Below are 7667 nucleotides of genomic sequence, written 5' to 3' on the forward strand. Positions count from 1 at the left end.
CGGATTGTGGTGGACCCGAGGCCGCAGTTGGCCAGTTTTGCCAAGAGGTGATCATGGGATACCAGATCGAAGGCTTTTTTGAAGACAAGATATGACATCAATCTCTTCTCCCTTGTCCAGGTGATAGGTCACCTGATCGTAAAAGGAAATAAGATTGGTCAAGCAAGATCTACCCTCAACATACCCATGCTGGCTATGCCTCAGGATGTTGTCACCGGCCAGTCCGTTAAGAATGGCCTCTTTGATAATCTTTTCTAAGACCTTCTCTGGGATAGAGGTCAGGCTGATGTTCCTGTAGTTTTCCGGATCCACTTTCCTCCCTTTCTTGAAGATAGGCACCACATTGGCCTTCTTCCAATCTTCAGGCACTTCACCAAAGCGCCAGGAGTTCTCAAAGATCCATGCCAGGGGTAGGCTATGATGCTAGTCAGCTCCTTGAGTACCCTGGGGTGTAGATTGTCAGGGCCAGCTGACTTGAAGGTGTCCAGCCTCTCAAGGTTTTCCTTCATGAGGTCAGCTTCAATGGAGGTCAGGGAATCTCCTTCACCCGGGCCTCCCTGTCCCATAATGGGCAGGGGCATCCCGTGGGATGGATGAAAGACCGGTGCAAAGTACCCATTTAATAGGTTGGCATTTTCCTGGTTGTCAGTTGTCCCGTCTGATTTAGCAGGGGTTCAATAAGCCCTTGCTTTTCCTCTGGCTCCCCACATATCTAAAAAAGGACTTTTTATTATAGGAAACTAGGGTTGGAAGGGACCTCAGGAGGTCACCTATTCAGTCTGACACCCTATGGATGAAAGACCGGTGCAAAGTACCCATTTAATAGGTTGGCATTTTCCTGGTTGTCAGTTGTCCCGTCTGATTTAGCAGGGGTTCAATAAGCCCTTGCTTTTCCTCTGGCTCCCCACATATCTAAAAAAGGACTTTTTATTATAGGAAACTAGGGTTGGAAGGGACCTCAGGAGGTCACCTATTCAGTCTGACACCCTACTCAAAGCAGGGCCATCCCTGACTAGATCATTCAAGACAGGCCTTAAAAACCTCCAACGATGTAGATTCTACCACTTCTTTAGGTAACCCATTCCACTGCTTCACCACCCTCCTAATATCCAACCTAAACGTCCCTTGCTGCAACTTGAGGCCATTGCTCCTTGTTCTGTCATCTGCCACCACCCAGAACAGTTTAGCTCAGGGGCGGGCAGTCTGGCCCACATGGGGAAATCGGACCCATGGCAGGCTCTGTTTCCCAGCAGCCCCTGCCTACATCACTGCTGCTGGTTTCCATGGAGACCCCAGCAGCAGCAGGGCCATGACAGTTCAGGTACAGGCTTTCCACAGAGACTGGCACCAGCAGTGCTGGCAGGGCTCATGGCTGGGTGGAGAGCTGCTCCAGAGCCAGAATCTTGCAGCAGTGACAGTATGGTCCAGAGTCAGGGCAGAACTGTGATCCGGTACCCTCGTGTTCTGGGCAGAGGTGTGCAGGCAGCAGATCATGGCTCTGCCCTGGCTCCGGACCATGCTGCCACTGCTGCAAGATCCTAGCCCTAACCCCAGAGCAGCTCCCAGTCCTGCCACATACCCTACCAGCACTGCTGGGGCAGGTCTCCATGGAAACCCTTGCCCTGCGCTGTAATGAGTCCACTGTTGCTGGAGTCTCCATAGAGACTGGCCACAGTGATGCAAGCAGAGGCTGCTGGGAAATGGAGTCTTGCCATTGGCCAGATCTGCCATTTTGCCCACTGCTGGTATGGCTCCATTCTTTTTGGAACCACCTTTCAGGTAGTTAAGAGCTGCTATCAAATTCCCCCTGTCTTCTCTTCTGCAGACTAAATAAGTGCAGTTCCTTTGGCCTCTCTTCACAAGTTATGTGCCCCAGCATCCTAAGCATTTTTGTTGCCCTCTGGACTCTCTCCAGCTTGTCCAGGTCCTTTCTATAGTGAGGGGCTCAAAACTGGACACAGTACTCCAGATGGCCTCAGCAGTGCAGAATAAAGGGGAGTAATTGCTTCTCTTGATCTGCTGGCAGCACTCCTACTAATGCATCCCAGATTGCTGTTAACCTTCTTCGCAGCAAGAGCACACTTGATTCATATCCAGCTTATTGTGCATTATAAGGTCCTTTTCTGCAGAGCTGCTTCTTAGCCAGTTGGTCCCAAGCCTGTAGCATTCTTGTGGGATTCTTCCATCCTAAGTGCAGAACTTTGCACTTGTCCTTGTGGAACCTCATGAGATTTTCTTTTGGCTCAGTCTTCCAATTTGTCTAGGTCACTCTGAATTCTAGCCCTACCTTTAGCATATCTACTACTCCCCCCAGCTTGGTGTCATGTACAATCTTGCTGAGGGTGCAATCCATCACATCTTCCAAGTTGATGAAGATATTGGAGAAAACTCATTCTAGGACTGACCCCGGAGACTCGCCACTCAATACCGGCTGCTAATTGGACATTGAGCTATTGATCACTACCTATTGAGTCCGATGATCCAGCCAGTTTTCTATCCACCTTATGGTCCATTCATCCAACCCAGACTTCCTTAGCTTACTTGCAAGACTGCTGTGGGAGACCATATCAAAAGCCTTGCTAACGTCAAGGTATATCACATCCACTGCTTTCCCCACATCTACAGAGCCAGTCATCTCATCATAGAAGGCAATCAGGTTGCATGACTTGCCCTTGGTGAATCCATGCTGACTGTTCCTGGTCACTTTCTTCTTCTCCAAGTGCTTAGAAATGGATTCCTTAAGGACCTGTTCCATGATTTTTTTTCTAGGAACTGAGGTGAGGCTGACTGGTCTGCAGTTCCCTGGATCCTCCTTCTTCTCTTTCTTAAAAATGGGCACTATGTTCGCCCTTTTCCAACTGTCTGGGACTTCCTCTGATTGCCACAGGTTTTCAAAGATAATGGCCAGCAGCTCTGCAATCGCATCAGCCAGCTTCCTTAGCAACCTCAGATGCATGGCATCCAGCCCCATGGACTTTGTAAGTCTCCAGCTTTTCTAAATGCTCCCTAACCTGTTCTTTCATCACTGAGTGCTGCTTACCTTCTCCCCAAACTGTGCTGCCTGGTGTAGTAGTCTGGGAGTTGACCTTGCTTGTAAAGACGGGTAAAAAAGGTATTTCAGCCTTTTCCTCCTCATCTATTACTAGGTTGCCTCCCTCATTCAGTAAGGGGACCCATGCTTTCCCTGACCTCCCTCTTCTTGCTAGCATACTTGTAGAAACCTTTCTCTTACCCTTCATGTCTCTTGCTGCAACTCCAATTGTGCTTCGGCCTTCCTGATTTCATCCCTGTATGCCCAAGGCCGCAGACAGAAGGGCAGCTCCCAGCTGTAACTCGGAATGATTTTTGCCAAGTGTTGTGAGTTACGTCACCCCAACAGAAGTTTACTGGTAGTTCACGGGGGAGTGGAATACAGCTGTGGGCTGGGAGCCTGCAGCCAGGTTTCCATAGCAGTGGCTGGGCTCTCTGCTAGGTCTTACTCGGTTTTCAGAATGGGAAGGGGGAAAGGCAGCAGAGGGAGGTCACTTTTGGGGCTCTCCAGCCACTGCTGAAGCATGAGGTGGCTGAATTGGAGCCCCCCTCACCTCGGGGTGGGGGGGAGGGGGGAGCTCCAATACACCTACCCCACCTGATTGGAAAAAAACCCAGACTGAATTCCCTCTGCTCCCTTTCCCCGCCTCCCATTCTGAAAACAGCAACAGGCTGGGAGCTCAGCAGGTGCATGTTATAGAAGACACTAGATTTTGAAATGTCTTTATCTGATACCTCATGCAATAAGGGGGCAGATTTTCACCTGATTGGCCATTTTTTAAGCTGTTTGCAGCCACGCACTTGTTTAGTCACAGCTATACACTGGTTTCTGTGGCCAGATAAGGTGAAAATTGCCACTTCTGTCTGCACCCCAAGTTTTATCAGGGCACTGGGGTATGCCTGCTTCTTTAAGGGAGCAAGCAGCCTGAGAGGCCACTTGCAGGTGGTGAAGGGGGCTAATAAGAGATTCACCTGACCAGAAGAGGGCTCAGGCTGGAACTATATAAGCCCAGTGCCTGAACCAGTCAAGAAGTCTCTCTCCAGCAGCCATGAAATGATGGGCTTCTGGCAGCAAAGCAGCAGGGCTCCTGAAGGGACTTAGATGTATGTAAAGAACTCTGCAGACCTCAGAAAAGAGGCAAGTCACCTGGGCAGAGAGAGACTGTGTTTTATAGACAAGTGACCTTTGTTTCAAGTTAAACCCAGAGAGGTTTTCAAATATCTGCCATAAGGCTAAGATGCTTCTTTTTTATTTGTGGCACCAGTGGTTTAGCCTTGAGCCCTGCTGTGGAGCAGGACCCAGTCAGGCGTCCAGGAGCCTAGAGAGACTGAGACCCAGACCAGAGGATCCATGATTCCAGACGGGGCTAAACTAGATTAGCAGGTCCTTGAGCCCAGAGAAGGGCTGAGAGTCAGATCAAGGGGTCCATGAGGCCAGAGAGGGGCTACATGTGGGACCAGAGGTCTGAGAGCCCAGAGGAAAGGCTGTGTGGGACCAGGGGTTCAGGAGTTCAGAGGGAGACTGCATAAGGGACCAGGAGGTCCAAGACCCAAGGGGACTGAGTGTATAAATAGGCAACATCAAAGAGAATATCTGTAAGGTTTGGGGCATGGTCCAGGGGAAGAATGGAGCCATGCAATTTACCCTTAAAGCTACAGGTGCCCAGCAGAGGTAGGGGCAGGTCAAGAGGGCCTACTAGCCTGGGGACACAGAACTGTGACTGAGAGGACCCAGGAAGGGCTCAGTGGTGAGGGACACAAGATCAGGTTCCCTCAGCCTATAGGCAGCCAGCCTTTACACAACCTTCTTTAAGGACAAGAAGTGGTGGGTGAGTGATCAAGGGAGAGCTACTGTTGAGACTGAGCTAGGCAGGGTCTGCACAGGCCACCAGAGGGCGTCATGGCCACCCCTTTGGCCACAAGCCTGCTACAACGAGCAATATTCTTATACTCCTTCCTAATCATCTGTCCAAGCTTCTGCTTTTAAGCTTCTTTTTTGTGTGTTAGCTCACTGAAGAGTTCTCTGCTAAGCCAAGCTGGTCACCTGCCATATTTGCTATTCTTCCTGCACATTGGGATGGTTTGTTCCTGGGCCATCATTAAGGTTTCTTTAAAATACAACCAGCTCTACTGGACTCCTTTTCCCACTCAGACTGGCCTCCCAGGGGATCCTGCCCATTAGTTCCCTGAGGGAGTTGGTCTGCCTTTCTGAAGTCCAGTGTCCTTACTCTGCTGCTCTCTCTCCTTCCTTTTGTCAGTGTCCTGAACTCAATCATCATGTGGTCATTGCTGCCCAATTTGCCATCCACTTCTACACCCCCACCAATTCTTCCTTGTTTGTGAACAGCAGGTCAAGAAGAGCATGACCCCTAGTTCGTCTCTCCAACACTTGCACCCAATGGAAGTGTTCCTACTGCAGTTTTCTGGGCTGTGCTTCTCCACATCCTTGGAAGGAAGTTGTCCCCAACACTTTTCAAAACCTTTCGAGATTGCCTGTGCACTGTTGTTTTGCCTTCCCAGCACATACCAGTAATTCAAGTCCCTCATGAGAACCAGGGCTTGTGATTTGGAAAGTTCTACTAGTTGTCTGAAGTATTGCAGGGGCTGGGCTCAGTCTGTGCTCCCTGGGCTTGGAGCTTGTTGTGGTCATGCAGATCCTGGTCTGGGATTGCCAGACAGAGACCCTAGCTGCCTCCACCTCTGTTCTACACATAACTTCTACTGCTGGATGGTGGGAGGTTGGATTTGCTTGGCCACTGTGGTCAGGCCATGCAGGGCTTTTATTCCCCAGCAGCACAGGACTCTTCCCAGCTAACCAATCTAGCTGGGCCGAAGTCGCTATGAAGCAGGTAAGCATTGCCCAGAGGGTGGGATGGGCTGCGCTACACTAACCTTCCAGCTGGGGCAGCACAGGCCTAGTGAGCTGCAATGTGTCCCTACAGTCCCAGGCTCTGCCCTGTCCTGGTCCTCACCTGCCTCCAGCCCTCTCCCCTCCCTATCCACTCCCAATCCTACCAGCCCTCATGTCACAATTGCTGTGCATGCCCATTATGGTACATCTGCCATGAGTTGACATTCTCGGTTACTTTGCTCAAGTAGCAGTGGTACATGCAGCAGATCTAAAATTCACAATCTTCCTGGCCAACCCTTACAATGATGTCATGACAGGTTTTTATTTTTGTTCATTTTTTTTAAACTATCCCCTCTCCCCCATGCACATTTTTTTTACCATTGAAAAATTAAGCAGTTGAAAATTAGGAAATGTAACCTTTGTGCATAATATATTACGATGTAGTCTCTAATTGTGTGATCACATTCTATGTTAGCATACTTTTGTATGTGTATGTTATTGCATATGAGTTTTGATCACATAATAGGTTTGTTCAGTAATCTAAGGACTACCTTCCAATGTTTGTCATTTTGGGGGCCAATTATATGTATCCTGCAAGTTTGCCTTCTTTATGCAGGCAAAACCTTCTCTATTTCCGCTAGGATGGCTTGTGCACAAGGCTTGAAGTCAAAGGAAGTAAACCCCATGTGAATCTGGCCATTTATCTAGATCATTATAGAAAGAAGCCAATTATAATAGTGGGTAACACAATATACATTTTAAAAATCATACATGGATTTTCTCATACTGGCTTGAAAAGGTTTTTCCCAGCATACTCCCTGTATAATACTTTTTATTTATACAATTATGTATTCTGCTTATACTGTTATTTAAGATTTGGTGATTTTTTTTTTTTTAAATAAAAGAATTCTAGCTTACTTTGACTTCTGTATCAATAGGTAGCCTCTCTTGTGTGGTCCAACCTGCTGAGTGCTGCAATGATAGTAGCAAAGGCGCACATGGTGGTGTGATTGTTCAGTATGCCTGACTAACCACACAAAAACAATTTCAGAAGATTGAAAAGTAAAAGTACATAATTTGGACCTTCCCGCATGCCGCTGTTTGTGCCTGGAACAGTCTGTTTCTCCTTGGTTCCCAAATCCTGTCTCTATCTTTTCTCAAGCTCACACTCATCTTTCAGCTCCCTCCTAAAAATTACTTCTTCCAGGAATTTTTTTCTTTTCCTCCTTGGCAATAATAATAAGTAATTTTTACTAATAACTTGTTTCCCCAACACCAGTATAAAATAAAACAGATTTTCATTTGAGCCATATTTATCTTTTTTGTTATGCTTGCAGCTTTTTCTCCTCTATGTATTTTAAAAAATATCTGTGCTGTGATAAATGCAAATGGAATCCTCATATATTGTCCAGTGTTATTCGCACATCTTTTCTTTCATACTTTCATTTTGTATGTATCCCGATTCATCTTTTCCATTATTCCACACAATGCAGTCTTTAAATACTATGCTCTTCTTAAAAGTTCAAGGTGTATATTTCTCTTATGTATTTTCCTTCTATATGAGCTGTTCCATAAATTGACTTTTCACATTTCTGATTTATAAATCACTTTTGTGTGAGATCCCTCTTCATCACTGACAAGGCTGTTAAAAAGAGATTAGGTTTAAATGCCTACTTCAAAGACTGAAATCCTTTGAGGAAAAAGTCATTTGTCCTGGATCTTGGGCTCTGTCACCATCCTTAAGTTACACATCATCTTTGTTGCTAACAAACTTTAGTCATCCTTG

The sequence above is a fragment of the Alligator sinensis genome, unplaced genomic scaffold (genome assembly GCF_000455745.1).
Source record: "Alligator sinensis unplaced genomic scaffold, ASM45574v1 scaffold288_1, whole genome shotgun sequence".
Lineage (NCBI taxonomy): Eukaryota > Metazoa > Chordata > Crocodylia > Alligatoridae > Alligator > Alligator sinensis.